Below are 17,053 nucleotides of genomic sequence, written 5' to 3'. Positions count from 1 at the left end.
GCGGCTGAAGATATTCTCTTGGATCCTAGCTTTTTGGGATAATTTATAGAAGAATATGTAAAAGATTCCCAAATCTGGTTGCGACAATTGCTATAATCACGCAGCATACCAAACATATGAAGACTTTACTGCAGCTGCAGTCACACCCTACCAGCCAAAGTGAATCAGAAGGATCAAGGTGCAATATAAGATTGCATTTAGATAGCGAGTGCTGCAAGGCATTGGGTTATAAAGTAGCTGCAGACTAAAGGTACACTGTAATATCGAAGGTCGCCAAATGAGCAGATCTTCTCCTGATATGCCCACCTACAGGTGAGCCAGAGCTAATTCGATCCTTGACCCTAGTGCCAAATGATCGAATAAAAATGGTGGGCAGAGGCGCCATCAAGTTTGGGGACCGCATCGGCCCCTGATCAGACGGAAAAATGAAACTTGCCCAATTGAGATCTGGCCGATATAAGGCCATATCAGTCAGGGGGGCCCGTGGTTTGTGCATAGTTTCTCATGTCATGTGATCTCTAAAGGGAGCACACAGCCCATCACTAAATGGTGGATCAAGGGAAAGGATAATATTTACTGATACAGGTATCGGACCCCTTATCCGGAAACCCATTATCCAGAAAGCTCCGAATTACGGAAAGCCTGTCTCCCATTGACTCCATTATAATCAAATAATTAGGATTTTTAAAATTGATTTCCTTTTTCTCTGTAATAATAAAACTGTACCTTGTATTTGATGCCAACTAAGATATAATTAATCCTTATTGGATGCAAAACAATCCTATTGGATTTAATTAATGTTTTTTTCATTTTTTAGTAGACTTAAGGCATGAAGATCCAAATTACGGAAAGACCCCTTATCCGGAATACCCTTGGTCCCGAGCATTCTGGATAATGGGTCCTATACCTGTATATATATTCCAGTTTGGCGAGATTCTTTAATACCACTATCTGTTGGTTAAGTATTCATTATGGGGGTATAGTTTTCCAGTAAGTAATATTAGGGAACTGTAGGAAGAAACTCCGTATCAGGAAGATGCACTTTAAACAGTATGGGGACACATAGGTTAAGAATCACTGTTGTCATAAGACCCTTTTATTTTTCAAACAAAAACACCAGTATAAATGTCACAAACACACTCTGTAGGTCGAGTAACCAGACAAAATGACTTCAATGACAAGTAAGAGGTCAGTCTAGTTATTTTGCAATGACAAAATCTAATTTTCTGTAACAAAGTGCTCATTTAAAATACAAAACAGAAATGAGTATTTCTGTTTTTGTGGGAAATTATAGAATGCCCGCTTAGTTTACAAGGCAATAACTAGAGAAAGTCTGTCAGCCATGTCAGTCAGTATATACCTATGATTTGTATTTTACCACAAAGAGAAGAAAATAGTTAAAGTTCCACCCTGTTTTTATAAGCAGTATAGGTTCCCTGGGGAAGAATGCTTCACGTATGAGGGAATGGATCAGCTACCTAGTGCACTGAATGAAAACGCCCCAGGAATGTTCTTATGAGCTAAATAAGAGAAGTATGGATAAAAGATAAAAAATACCAATCTAGGTACCAGAGGCCAAATGTGAGATAAAATGGCAAATTGGAACTAAACCTTCAACACCAAACAATGGGCAGTGAGTACATTTTTGATAAATGTATATAGGAGGCAAAAGTACTAGAATGGATAGTTTTACTTATATATCATGAATATTTAGTATCTAAAGCTGCAGCTCTTCATGTCCCTATCTGCCAATGCACTGTGATAATCTCATCTGCTGAAGCAACTGTTATCCAACAGGATCACAACATGATTGGTTGAATTTAACCCCCAACCTGGTATACCTGCCCCAGTCAAATCTGCGCAATTATAGCCCAGCTTAAGGCTCAGTTGACAATCTGAGCTTGGTTTTGTCTATGCACCCGACTGGAGTAGCTAAGCCCACTGCAATGCAAAAATAAGTAATTCTGCACTAAAAGATACAGGTATGGGACCTGTTATCCAGAATGCTCAGGACTTCAGGTTTTCTGGATAAGGGGTCTTTCTGTAATTTGGATCTCCATAACTAAAGTCTACTAAAAAATGATTTAAACAGTAATTAAACCCAGTATAATTGTTCTGCCTCCAATAAGGATTAATTTTATCTTTGTTGGGATCAAATACAAGGTACTGTGTTATTATTACAAAAAGGAAATCATTTTTAAAAATGTGAATTATTTGCTTATAATGGAGTCTATTGGAGATGGCCTTCCCATAATTCAGAATGTTCTGGATAAGGGGTTTACAAATAATGGATCCCATGCCAGTACTGTTTTTTAGGTTCTGAATAGGAATAGCTGACAGTTGAATTTTTTTGGTGCTGATCATAATCAGGACATGACAGATTTCCCCTTGTTGGTGCTACTTTGGTTTGATATATATTCATCTATAGTTGAGCTAAAGTATGCCCCCCTTGTCCCATTCTAACCTTCCTCAAGTTGAAGTTCACATACCTTTGCCCTAGAAGGGCATGGTAGCACAATCCTGCTTTGAAATCCAATTTTTTAAAAGCATAAACAGATTTTTTTTATATTTATTTTTGAAATTCCACATGGGGATAGCCATATTCTTCATTTCCCAGGGTTCCACAGCCATGTGACTTGTGCTCTGATAAACCTCGGTCACACTTTAAGCTGGCCATACACGCACCTATGATATAGTACAAAACCTTGCTTCGTACAATATTCGGTGCGTTTATGACAACATTTGTTGGTTAAAGAATAACATTTTAAATGGTAGAGTGAATTATTTGCTATGTAAACAGTGTAATTTAGAAATAAAAAGTAGACAATAAAAATCATGATAGAATCCTTTTAAGATGATAATTCAGAGAGGGAGTTAGCAGTGATATGGTGTCCATAAAAAAAAAACGTAGTTGGGACTATTGCATATAAAAAAAAAACATCCAGCAATCTTACACAACTAACAAAAGTTGAGGAGCTTTCACACATTATTAAAAAGAATGCTCTCCCAGGTCAATGTCATAGACATAAAGGAAAATACAATATTTGCTTCTATGCATATCCTTTGCATAGGTCACTATTTCTTTTGCCAAAAAGTCCACAAAGCACTTTGAAGCCAATGGGCCTTTTTTTGCTGTGACTTTTCCAAACCACAGCAACTTTATTACAGAGCCCAATACATTGGTATCTATGGCCGTTTTTTTTTATAGAAAAACCTGCCAAAAAATTTAGCTCATAACTAATTGCTGCTCATTTTCACGAATAAGAATATAACAGCTTCTTTCCTAACAATGGTGTAATTTAGGGAGGGTTTCTATTTTTCTTTTGACTGCATGTCAAAAGCTTAATAAAGTTTGCAGAGCTGTAAGAGATAATAAATTAACTTTATAGCCCATAAAAATATATCAGCACAAGTATTTTATGACAGCAAGGCTATAAAGTATCAGGTCACAAATTTTTACTACATTAAATGTATAATAGGGAAAAAGGTTATTTGAAAGACTTGCAGTAGATTACATTTTAGATCCACAAAGACCAGATTTTTAAAATCTACTAACTAGCAGCAAAACCTCAAAGCATGGTTATATACGCACATTTAATATGTTAATATACACAGCTGTAACATTTAAAGCTGTATTATGTTTAAAGGAGACATATTGGATAAATGGGAAAAACCCTAATTATGTAGGCAGTTATGAATAATATATGGTGCTGGTTTCACTTTGGGCTAAAAATTAATCCTATCTGTAAAAATAGCCCCTTTACTGAAGCTCCCTATAGATCCTATCACTTCTCTGTCCAAGTTTGAAACGAAGGGTGGGCGTGTCCTAACAGTCCCTGGCACAAGCACAGTAGGAGGGGGAGAGCCAACAACAGCCCTGCAGTCACACAAGCAAAGACAGGCTTCAGTTCCCTATCAGGTCAGCCTAGCTACTGATTGGTTCCTATCCTACAGTGTACTGAGAGCCGCCGGCTCCCCAGCTCATCCAGAGAATTCAGCCAGCAGGAAGTGGAACGGATGGGCGGGACTAGTGGGGTTTTGGTGGAATTTCTCAATAAATCAGTCTGAAACAACTTTTTTTAAGCACATTCCTTCTATATCTAGGGGAGTATAATTCACTGGTACATTCTTATTTTTTTTATAGGATATGTCTCCTTTAAGGACATGTAAACCCCACCATTTTTTTTTCTTTTTTGCCCCATACATATTATTCTAATCTTTTCAATATACGTTCATTACATATTTTTAATGGTTTAAAAGTTACGGTATTTGTATATATAACTGCTATTAAAAAAGCAGTGTGTGTCTGTCTTTTTCTATTCTCTGCCCTGGTGGCTCTGAAAGTAACACAAACCAGCAGACTGACAGACCTGTCTTGCTGGAGGAGACTGGCTTTTGCAACATTGTTTAAAAGTCATAACCAGGAGCAAATGCTGCTTTCAATAGCAATTACATTTACAAATAACTTTTAAACCACTACAAGTTGCTTAAAATTATGTTTTCTTTTATTAGGCGAAAAAAAAATTGGTGCGGGGTTGACAAGTCCTTTAAAAAAGGAATCGTAATGCTAGCTGTAAAGTTATTGGTGGTTGTTATGTCTTAAAATTCCCTCTCTCTGGTTTATGTAGAGCTGAGGGATACGGTCATGCTTTTTATGGTGTAGTTTTTATTTCTTAATTACACTGTTTACATAGCAAATAATTCACTCTGCCATTTAAAATTTCATTCTTTAACCAACAAATGTTTTTTTAAGCTGTAATATTGGTGTGTAGGCGCCATCTCAGTGCATTGTCTGAGCTTTTAGAAAGAGCCAGCGCTACACATTAGAACTGCTTTCAGGCAACCTATTGTTTATCCTACTCCCATGTAACTGGAGGAGTCCCAAGTTGGACTTGGATTTCTTACTATTGAGTGCTATTCTGATACCTACTGGGAGCAGCTATATTGCTTCCTTCCCATTGTTCTGCTGATCGGCTGCTGGGAGGGGGGTGATATCACTCAAACTTGCAGCGCAGAAGTAAAGAGTGACTGAAGTTTATCAGAGCACAGGTCACAAGGCTGTGGCACCCTGAGAAATTAAGAATATGGCTAGCCCCATGTGAAATGTCAAAATTAAATACAGGTATTAAAAAAATCTGATTTAAATGCAGGATTCTGCTGGAGAAGCTCTATTAACTGATGTGTTTTTGAAAGTATTCCTTTAAGATCATCGGATGCACTAATCTTCAGTGATATACAGGTAAGTGGCCGACTACTTGGTATGCAGGGACCTGGGGTTTTCCTGTTATCTGGAAACCTGTACCTTTCATTTAGTTAAAGGAGAGCTATACCCCCAGGCGCTAAAAGCCCCTTTAACTATCACTGCCTAGACCCCCCTCACCTCTCCCTTATCGCATAGTTTTGAAGATTAAACAATGTCCCTATCCCAAACCCCTAGCTAAAAATGCAGAGAAGCGCAGCCGTGTAACTCGCCAACATCTTCTTACCGACTGATGACTCTTCTGCTATCACCGCCAACACCTAACCTGCTTGCGCATGTACAGTTGCAGCGGATTTCCTGCTACCTCCAACTGCGCATGCAGGTTCGTATCGGTTGAGAGACCCGAAGTGTTTTCAGTTGGTAAGATGATGTCGGCCAAGTACGTTGCTGCGCTACTCTGCATTTTTAGCTAGGGGTTAGCGATAGGGACATCGTTTAAACTTCAAAACTATGAGATAAGGGAGAGGTGAGGGGGGTCTAGGCAGTGATAGTTAAGGGGGCTTTTAGCGCCTGGGGGAATAGTCCTTCTTTAAACATTAAGATTAATTTGCACCAGTACTGATTAATTAGTTAAAAGAAACTGTAACTGACCAATCAGCCCATGGGTGGAACGGACAGACAGCGAACAAGGGGTCACCCTCCTAACATTCATTTCATGCTGAAAAAAGCAGTGAAGTGAAGCTAAAGCTCTTGGCCAGCATGGTGTCACAGAAAATTACATCTCTGTACATAAAACTGCTCCGAACTATTTTACTGGTGTGTGTATGGCCAGTTCCAGTTTAAGTTTAATATTTTTTTTCCATAAAGATAATTGTTAAGCCTAATATTCCTTTAAGATAAGTCTTCATCAGGATTTTAATCAACAAAGGTAACATAACTTGCTTTACAAAATTCAGGGTTAGAGGAAGAGAAAGGTTATAAGGGGTGGTTTACATTTAAATGAACTTTTCCTATGACATGGGTGGTGGTAATTCGGAGACAAATCTGCAATTGTCCTTCATTAATTATTTTTGTGGTTTTGGAATTATTTTTGTTCAGCAGCTGTCTGCTTGCTAGGGTGCAGTTTACCATAGTAGCCAGGCAGTTGTTTGAAGACTGGACTATGAATAGGAGAGGAGGTGATTAGAAACACAAGTAATACAAAGTAACAACAATAGAACTGCAGTCTCATTGAGTCAAATAATTTCATAAACCAAATATAGAACCAAAGTTCAACTGCAAAGTGAATTTTCTCTGTAAGACACATGAATCACTATGAGAAAGTTACTCTTCAGCACTCCAGTTGTTTACAAATATCCCCAGCATTTTACAGAAAGAAAAAAGATGACTGGTCAGACCCAACCTTGCTCTATTCCTTTGCCAATCACCCTGACAAGTGGACTATTTGTGTTTAAGCAGAGAAATGCTTACAGAAAAAAATACAACAAAATGAAAAAAAAAAACCCAAAAAGAACCAACTTTATGCATAACTTTAATTATGAATTCTATAAAGATTATATAGCTAGATCCCCCTTCTTGGAACTTCCCATCACATAGATTTGTTTGCCAAAGGCTTGAAAAAACAATTTTCTTCTGCAAAATAAAAAGAACAGTAATTCTGAACAACTTTCAATGAAGAAAATATACAAATTTTCAATGTTTCAATATATGTATTTATACAATAATTTTGAAGACAATCTGCAAATACAAGTATTTACATTAGAATATTTGATAAAAATCATGGATATGCTATTTCATGATTTGTTTAAAGGACATGGAAAGGCAAAGTCACTTGGGGGTGCCCATGTTAGGCACCCCCAAGTGACTTTAATCGCCTACCTTTTACCCCAGGTTGATGCCCCTGTACAGAGAGAACAGCACCATCCCGGGGTACCCGCAGCAAGTGCTTCCTTCTTCCTGTATTGCTGCGCGCGCATGCGCAGTAGAGTGAATAATGGAACTTTAACAGAGAAGTCGGCTTTTCACTCTACTGTGCATGCGCCTAACTCGCAGTCACAGCTTAACGAAGCAGGAAGCACATCGCCCCAGGTACCCCAGGCTGGTGCTGTTTTCTCCTAACAGGGGCACCAGCCCAGGGTACAAGGTAAGCGATTAAAGTCACTTGGGGGTGCCTAACATTTTGGCACCCCCAAGTGACTTTGCCTTTCCTTGTCCTTTAAAGGAGCAGCTCACCTTTAGATTAACTTTCAGCATGAGGTAGACAGTGATTTGCAATTGCTCTTCTTTAATTTTTGGATTTTTTTTTTTTTTTAGTTATTTAGATATTTGTTCAGCAGCTCCCCAGTTTGAAATTTCATCAGTTATCTGCTTGATAGGGTCTTAATTTCCCTAGCAACCAGGCAGATGTTTAAGAGACTGGAATAAATATAGAAAGGGCAATGAATAGAAATAGAAGTTAAAAAAAAGTAATAATAAAATTGTAGAATCACAGAGAAATAGTTTCTTGGCTGCTGGGACCAGTTAACCTCCATCTGAAAGCCAGAAAAAGGTAGAAGAATGCAAATAACTCAAAAACTATAAATAATGAAGGCCAATTGCAAAGTTGCTAAGAATAGGACATTATATGACATACTAAAAGTTAACTTAAACGTGAACTACCCCTTTAAGTATTTACAAATATCTGTGAAACAAAACAATGCAATATCAAATAAGGGCAGCCAAAAATGGGGTGTTTTTTAACTAGCTCATAGTAAGGAGGAAGCTAATGTAAAGGAATCAAATGATGAATGAATGAATGAATCTGCCCCTACGCTCAAAAAGCTTTTGGTTGTGCCTACACCCAGAGCCATTGTGTTTGCCCGAATGCAGGGACACACAACACAATTCAGAGCGAGTCTGCTTGCATATGCGTAAACATATGCTTTTTTCCATATTTAAAGATAATTATCACGTTATACCTTGCTTTATAAAAAAAAAAAAACTGCAGCCAATTCTTGACAACTGTGACCCTTTTTTTCTTACATAGCTGCAAATCCCATTCTTACCTGGAAACTAGCATACATAAAATCATGTGGCAAGAAAAGCACTTAAAAGCAGCAATGCATTAAATCAGGAGCAACTTAGAGCCCGAGGCTGCTTATATTCAGCACGCATGGTATCTGTAACTGATTGGTCAATTTTTTAATTAAAAAAGTCTTGTTGAAGGTGACCATGAAATCAGCATTCTCAACACTCACTTAAAAAAAGAAACATGTAGCTAAAGATATTTATGGAACAGAGTCCCTTGTTCTAAGTGCCACGGCCCACTCTCCCCATGCAGGGCAACCTGCAGAATTTCCTATTTACTCCAATAGAAATTTAAACTTCGGGTTGCTAGTGGGGATTTTACCTCAAAGAAATTTTACTTACATAAAACTTGACATTTTTATTCACGCACTCCCTAAACCCTTGTTATAGTCAACACTTAGGCCTAATCCATTTGAGGCAAGCTACAAAAATTACAACTAGAGCTACACATCTCTGCTAATATAACTGGTACATCAGTGTTTTTATCAGCTTCACAAGAAACACAGAACAACTTATGTATTTCAGTAGAGTGAAATTGGACCTCATCAGAAGTGCCAGTGAGCCCCTAGCCATCCAATGCACAGCAAGTCTTCTGCGGTCTAGGACATTTCTATATATCTTATATAAATGACACACCAGCACCATTATGCTTCTCTTTCATGCATCTTAATTAAAACACTCATTGGTTGCTAGGGTCTGCAAACTCTACCCACTCAAACATTTTTATTTTGTTGGTCCAAGTTTCTGACTCCACTAGCGCTAGTGTCTTTGCCAGCATATTAGAACTAGACACAAACAAAGACACCAAGAAGCACAATGGCCTCATAACTGAAAAAAACAAACTTAAAAGCATTTATGGATTATGCCCATAACTCCAAACTTCTTGAGCTACACAACGCTCCTAGCCAGATGGTCCAGGCTAGAGGCATCACATTAAGTATCATTTTCCTGTCCAGCAATTGAAGGACAGTGACCGCTAAAAGCTGTGTAAGCAAAGAATGACCCTGCCAACTACTGCAGGTTTTTTCCTTTTTACAAGATAATGTATTCCTTATTAAAATGTATTAAGATATTAAAAGTAATTTCTGAGTTCCATGACACAAATTTAAAGCCCTCTACATGGAGTTCATAAAGTTGTTCTTTTAAAGATTTTTATCAAGTGACAAAAAACATTTAGAGATAATTTCCAAAAAAACTGCTAAAGAAAATGAACAGCCCCCCATGACTCAAGATTTGGCCAAATACTTGGGGCAGATTTATCAAAATGTGTGATTAGAATTTACCATAGAAAAATTCACCCACTTTCTTTCTAGGGGACTTTTAGAAGCGTGTTTATCAAATGGTGAACTCGACTGATAAATATCAGGAATAAATAAAAAGGTGTGAATTTTTATGTGGTGAGCCTTGATTTCACATTTTGAGAAATCTGCACCTTAGTGTTCATTAAACCAAATCTGACTTTAAATTAATAACTCAGAATCAGCTCAGTATTCTTCCCAGTCTTTTGTTGAGGTTCTGATATACCAAACCTCCAAAATGATGTATTCTATGCATTCCTACTCAAAACTTTAATGCTTTACTGTGACCCTTAAGATATGTTTATGGTCTCTTTAATATCTTGGAATAATATAAGCCACCTGTGTGTGCCATTACCCTTAACATAAACCATTCTAGCATGTTGACCACCTTAAAAGAATTTAGTGGCTTTCTAGAAAGTATTGTGAGGTGCTATTACTTTTCCACATGTGGTTCTCACCAGACACAAGTCATGCATCACAAATCATTTTTTTTGCCAAATGTTACATTTTTCCTAGTGGTAATGAAAAACCTAGAGCAGGAGGTTTAAGGTATATTCATATTTACGTCTATTATGTATTTTGCCAGGTTAAAGCTCAGCCATGTAGCTTACCTCAGCATTACATAGAGCGGTTACTTTGTATGGCACAATCAACTGATCTGGTAAAGTAGCCCGCAAAGATTGGCTTTCCATGCTCTCAAATAATTATATTTAGTTGAGTTGATTTTAACTTTTGTAAGTATCAAACTTACATCAAATTTAGTACGGTATTCAAAATGTCTTCTATTGAAATTTACCAGATCCCAATATTGCCTTCTCCATCATTCATCTGCTGTTTACTATCAACAGAATATACTAGTCAAACACGAGCTTAGCGATTAACAGCATTCCTAGAGAACAGTATTAGTGTAAAATTCAGCAGTATCAACTTTTTAACAATTACAGGTGTCAAAATACAGCAAGGCAACAAGACAGATCTGAAAGCAGCATTGTTTATAATGTGTGAAAACTGAAGTTTTCCTGAAAACAGACCATTTTTATCTGGTATTCATGAATTTCAAAACAATCAGACAGACAGAGAGAATCCTATCTTCAAAGTCATAGATTAGTATCCTAAAAACGATGATAATTTGGCCACAGACACATTTAAGCATATAAATTATATTTTCCATTTCTAGCTTTGGCATTATATATTAATCATCTTCCCTTACTTTGGCAAGGCAAAATTTAGTTATTTTATTTTGAGCTAAAGCTAACACAAAGGGCCAAGTTACCCTCCTTTGGCTGCAATGGAAAGCTCCTAAAATTGTCTGTGCAAGCGCTTGTCACATATTTGTCACTAGGAAACATGGCAGTCAGCATTTCCAAGAAACAATCATGACAATTTTAAATAATTGCCATGGCAGCCAATAGAGATCAATTTGGCAATGCCCCAAGAGCAACCAAAAACTGACAGCCCAAACTTGGTTGAAAATGCCATGTATAATGGAGCAATCACACAATAACATTTATCCCTATGCCTGGGAAGGAACAGATTATTTGTGACCTAGGATTACGTGGCCTTCATAATCCAAGATCTAATTTGAAGGATTTATTTACAAACACATGTATTAACTTGAACAAGTGCAGCTGGTGATAGCCAATTTTTATTTATTTTTGCTTTTATTTCATAACTTTCAGTAAATTGTTTAAAATAAATTGCTGTTTGGAAGCTCATAGCTTCTAGCAACTATGTACATAAAATCAGCCTCTATATGGTCAAAAGTAAAATTTGAAGAATATTTGAATGATAATGTATTTGTGGGCATAGGTAAAATGTATTAAATTCTAGTCGAATACTCTCACCAACCTTCCTTTTAAAAGCAATCTTTTGTGGTGCCAGTGGTCCCAAATTGTACAACAGTTGTCAGAACAAAACAATATTTCTTGTAGATCACAAGCCAACAGGAAGCTGAAAAATGTTCTTGTAGGTCATCACTTTTCAGAGGAAGGATGACAGAGAACAACCTTGTAGACTGCACACAATTTAAATTGAGGGGAATGTCTAGAATAGGACTCTCTAATTGGAAAACATGCGCAACTGTGGTCTTCTGCTCACGTGCTCCATCGATGGCTTTATATGTCAATTTGAATAAAATTTGTCCCTGGAACATGTGGCCCACTAAATGTAAAAGTTTGACAACACTGATATTGCAAGATATTGCAGATCACCAGCCACTAGGGGCTGGGCAGCAGGGAATGATCCTGCATTCAGGCTACCATTAAGGAAAAAAAAGAGAATGGTCCTCAAGGGGGAGGACAAAGAATGGGCTTGCAGATATCCAGTGGTTGTTTGCACAGAGAACATTGTCACAGATCACCAGCTGTTGGTTAGAGCAGCGTTCGGTAGTTTTGCCTGTTTCCTGACCAATCCATTCACAGGTCAAACCATCAGAAACTTTTCTAAGACACCTGATACATGTGTGAATATTGCCCTAGACCCTAAATAAACAATACAGTAATACAAATAGTAGGCAAGTATCACACACAAAACATATGATGATGACGGAGCGTCCACTGACGTGAACTGCGTTATAAGAATGGAGCTCAGAAACCATGGAGCAGAGGAAACTCTGTCTCTATGGCTGATCTTTTTTCATTTTGGATACATCTATGATCATTTTGTGCACCAAATGAATATTTCTTATATGAGACTGCCTACTGCTTGTATTACTGTAGAAACCTTCCTCTTGAAGGATACCATACATGCCCAAATGGGAATGGTCAGGTGTCCAAAATGGTCAAAAAAAGCAGTGTCTCTGTATGCTCACATTTATCTATGAGACTTAATTCATGCCAAGGCTGTTTCCTGATGGAGTGCTTTAGCCCAACTACTTATGTCCTATTTCACTTCTCCTTGAAGCTTGCTGATCACCAGCCAACATGGTAAATGAAAACATTGCAAAGTTCCCTAATTTGGAGGAAGGAGACTGCATAAAATGCCTCTGCATAGTATTGCCCATAACAGACTGATTTTTTTAACATATGATAATGTCAAACAAAGAAGTGTCTGGTGGTCTTTAGCAGCCTGGGGCGCACAGGATTGCACTGGTGGGCACTGGTGAGCCCTGCATCAGACCACCACAGGCAAGCAGAGAGCCACTGCACACTGCCACCTGATGTGTGAGGCAATAGCATTATGGACCCATGAGGGGGAGGCATCATTTTGCAGATCTTTAGTCATAAAAAGACAGACTATTTGCCTGATGACCATCATCAGAAGAATTTGTTCCCTGGAAAACAACGGGGTGGCGAAAGAAAATAATTACAGACAACATGACATTGGATTACGGGTGATAATTAGTCACCAGATAAGGGTTCTACCGGAAAAGCTCTTGGTGGCACCGAGTTCATGGGAACTGACAGAAGAGTTAAATACAGATGACTGCAAACCCTGCAGACATGGGAGCAGGAGGATTTTCGGAGGAGGTGTGGTCACCTAACAGGCATTTAGAAATTCCAATCTGCCACTGACGCAACGCTGCTCTGTCCCCCCAATAATGATATATTTTAATGTAGGGACCCCTTTTTTGTCTCTCTGACCTCTTGTGGGACCTCAACTTCCAACACTCCTCCTTACACAGCAGTTTAAGCCAGAAGTACAGGCCTTACATTAAGGGAGAGGAAGACTGAGGCCCCCATTTGAGGGCATTTCATAAAACCTCCTGATGTTGCTGAACTACAACTCACCCTCACTTTCGATGGCAAGCTGGGGGATTGCAGCTGAACAACTGGAGGGCAGGATCTTGCACTTCCCACGTGTATATATTGAAAATATCAAATAGCTGGACTGTACTGTCATATTTACCGCCCACCCCTGCGGGTCACTGGGATGCTCTAACTGCCCCTGCACAAGTGGGGCCTCCCTGTGACAGATGCCAGGGTACAGCAGCTCCATGAATGACAGGTGTGAGAGTGGGCGGACGAGCATTCCGCTGAAAGGGATACGTTTCAATCCCGAGAGATGCCGGAAATGCTGCTGATTAGACTATGGGGTTAAATATGAGATACGGGAATATCGGGGGAGCCCAAGCAGCACAGTTGCGGTATAGGTGAATCCCACATGGGATACAGGGGCCGCCTTATTACCTGACATGGAGCAGCAGTACTACGCGCCGAACAGCCGGGAATGATGTTCCTTTCTCTATTCAGCCCACTTCCCTCACAGCCGGTAGCCTGAGCCTCGGCCTGGATCCCTCCGCCCCCCGGGCGCAGTTCCTATTCTCACCTGTCTCACGATTTCATCGCCTTCCGCTGCCTCATCACGCACTCCTTTCTCTAAGAACCCTCTCTGCCTTCTTTCTTCTGTGTCGCAACCGCCTAGCCTCCGGGCCTCTCCCTTTCCCGGCTCCGGTACCTCTTCGCTTCCTCACAGCTTTTTTTCCCCCTAATCAGTAATGGCGACTGCCTCGGAAGCGCGCCTAGGCTCGCTACTCCCTTTCGGCCAAACACACAGACTTCGGGCCCAGCGCGCTCCCGCGGCTCCGGGCAGAGGAGCCAGAAAGTGGTGACGTCAGCGCCAGCATCGGGGGCGTGTTCCCGCCCTTCCCAGGCTGCGAATTCTTACAGACGCACACCCATCTCATTCACACACCAAAGCATCACGGGAGTTGTAGTGTTTCCCCCGTTCGCTTGCGAACTAGTTATTGTTGTTTGTAAAGTTTAGTTTTTACACACAGTGGAACGTTTAGATTATGAAAATGTGTCTAGCAGCACAACTTCTAATAGCGCATGTTACGCAGCCCCGTCTCCATCTCATGCGCAAAGGCTGCTGTATTCCCAGATTTCTCCTTTGTGGCAACAGAGAAGGAAAAAAATCGTGTATTGCCTTTGGGGTTAAATTGCAATTATCAGTTTGGACCAATTGCTAGTAAAGGTCCCCATACATGGGCCGATAGAAGCTGCTGATATCGGTCCCTTGGACCGACTCGGCAGCTTATCGGCCTGTGTAGGGGCAGAAACCATCGGACTGGCCGACCGATATCTGGCCTGAAATTGGCCAGATATCGGTCGGCCAGGTTAGAAAATCCCGTCGGATCGGGGACCGCATCGGCTCGTTGATGCGGTCCCCGAACCGACTGCCCCATTGCCGCTTGCAGAATTCGCTAATTTGGCCCCAGGGCCAAACGATCGAATTCACCGACATGCCTCCCCGATATCCCCGATGGCGACATCGCCAAGCGAGCGGATCTGCCCGTGTATGGCCACCTTTAGTCTTAAGGTGGCCATGACGGGTATAGGCGAAGTTGGATCGGTGACCGCATCAAGGAGCCAATGCGGTCCCCGATCTGACTAAATTTTTTAACGTGCCCGATCAATATCTGGGCGATTTCAGGCCAGATATCGTTCGGGCAGGCCCGCCATTAGTGCCAAAACATGGCCTGATTAGCTGCCAAATCTTAGGGTCAGATTAATTAAAGTACAAATCCGAATCAGGAAATCCGATAGTTTCTGATGTTTGCAAAAGTCACGAAAATTCTGTTCATTTGAATATAAAGATTTTGTACTTACAATCTGAAATTTTCATATTGAAACAACCGTTTCAAAATTTTCGTAAACAGCAGGAAAACCTTCACGATAACGTATCTTGAATGAATCTGAAACTTTCGTACTCGTTGCGACAAATACAATTTTGTCACGAAATTTTGTCACGCAAAAAGTACGAAAAAGTTGCACTAGGTAACGAAAATATCTCAGAAAATACGCAAAAACCGTATTCAGACCTGTTGTACTTAAATGAATGTGCCCCTTAATCTGTCTACACCAAGTCAAAACTAGAAAGCACTGATCTGATTGGTTATTAATGTGGGTCACTTCACTAATGCAATTCATTTTTTGGTTATAAATCTGCATGTCAGGGTGGACCCAAGGATGATTGGGAGCTAAGTGCCTCAGCCTGACTACCCTAAAAAATGCACTGCCTAAAGAGAGGTGAGAGGGAGTTGAGTCCATTTGGTATAAAAGGTTTTACAGGGAACTACCTAGTACAGCAAAGCCTATGGCACACATCACATTGGTTAGTTAGTAGATCTTTGGTCAGACGTGCAATGGAAAAGTCTGGCGATGATTAGGGGGGCATGGGTTGACTTCCTTAGAATTGCATCAGCGGATTGCATACATATTTTTTCCTTAGATTTTGACTCCAGCCTTACTGCAAAGAACTGGGTCCCACATCTCTGGCACACTTCCTTTGTATCAAGCCAGGGGAGGTACACATGCTACCTATGCAACACAATAAACTCACACAACGTGTGACTTTATTGTGCATTCATTTGCATTCATTTCTAGTAAATCATTTTCCTTAGGGTACATGTAGCTGCAGTTTAGCCTGACAGATTTATTAATGAGCATGCATGACTTCAACCTTATTCTGTTTATTATTTGATTTCCTCTAAGAGAAAATATCTAGTTGCTGGCACTGAAATCAATGGTCTAAATTACAATTTAGTTACCACTGAATAAAATGCACTTCAGTTCTCTACTTTAGCAACCGCTCACACTAGAAGTAATTAAGGTGGTGGGGTGGCATCAGGTCTTTGTGCATGACTTTGTCATTTGATCTGCTTCACACTTCCTACTACACTGGATCACACAATAGAATGGGGTCAGCTAGTGAAAGTGTATTATCTAGAAAAGGAAATGGTACAGTGAACTAAAGATTTATGGCAATGGCCATGGGACAATTTTGGGTGTTTTGATGAACAATCAATTTTCAATTTGGTGGGCAACAAAAAAAACACAGTACCCCATTCATTTCAGAGGTAATCACATGGACTCAAGCTAAGTGATAGTGGCCTGGAAATGCTGGCTGCAAAGTTTCTGAGTACCTATTAGATATTCTACAATTTCACCCATAATCCATTTGCCAGCTGCCTGCTAGGCTGGAAATCACCCTGCGAATAGAAGGTACAGAATAACACTGGATGACATTTTTATCCCTAAGAAGGTATGGCTTTAAATGTAATCAATAAGGATCATTTAGAGGCCATTGTGGAGTCATCTAGATGTGCAAGGACAGTAAAAGCTTGGGCCTGAGGAGGCAGGTACCTAGGCTATGGCAGCCCTTCTCTTCTGTAAAATAATAAATGTAAGCAATTGGGTGCTCCTGTAAATTAGTATTTTGCACCTTACATTAGTAAACAATATTATACAATCGGGGAAGAACATCATATTAACATTAGTACATGGGCATAAGAAGTCCAGTCTTGCAGTGATCATAGAACTACTTTATGTAAAGTCACCATTTAGGAACTGATGGAGGATCATCCTCATAAAGAAAGGATGGAGTTCCTATTGTAAATTTCTGCACATGATCAACATCTTTTAAAAGGATTCTTTTGTGCTCAATAACAACCAGTATCAAACTATAGTGACTACTGGTGGAAAAACTCAAAAAAATGTTATAGTCCACTTGGACATACTGAGGAGTTGCTAGGGTAATGTCTTGTGTA

The 17,053-nt window shown here is 39.7% G+C and overlaps 1 protein-coding gene across 5 annotated transcripts in view; it reads right to left on the bottom strand.

Annotated features, from left to right (window-relative positions):
* arhgap5 (Rho GTPase activating protein 5) overlaps positions 1–14,177 on the bottom strand; it is a 52,072-nt gene extending 37,895 nt beyond the window's left edge. For 2 of the 5 annotated variants that reach the window (XM_012969113.3, XM_004917274.4), the window contains exon 1: positions 13,831–14,175. The gene's annotated coding sequence lies outside the window, so the exon portion shown is untranslated. Of the gene's footprint in view, positions 1–13,691; positions 13,796–13,830 lie in introns of those variants that run through there. The other 3 variants (XM_031892127.1, XM_012969115.3, XM_012969114.3) reach the window with 3 other exon arrangements.
* Positions 14,178–17,053: the final 2,876 nt, after the last annotated feature.

The sequence above is a fragment of the Xenopus tropicalis genome, chromosome 8, assembly GCF_000004195.4.
Source record: "Xenopus tropicalis strain Nigerian chromosome 8, UCB_Xtro_10.0, whole genome shotgun sequence".
NCBI classification, from domain to species: Eukaryota; Metazoa; Chordata; class Amphibia; order Anura; family Pipidae; genus Xenopus; species Xenopus tropicalis.
The sequence above is the reverse complement of the archived record's forward strand: the minus strand, read 5'-3'. Positions and strand labels throughout refer to the sequence as shown.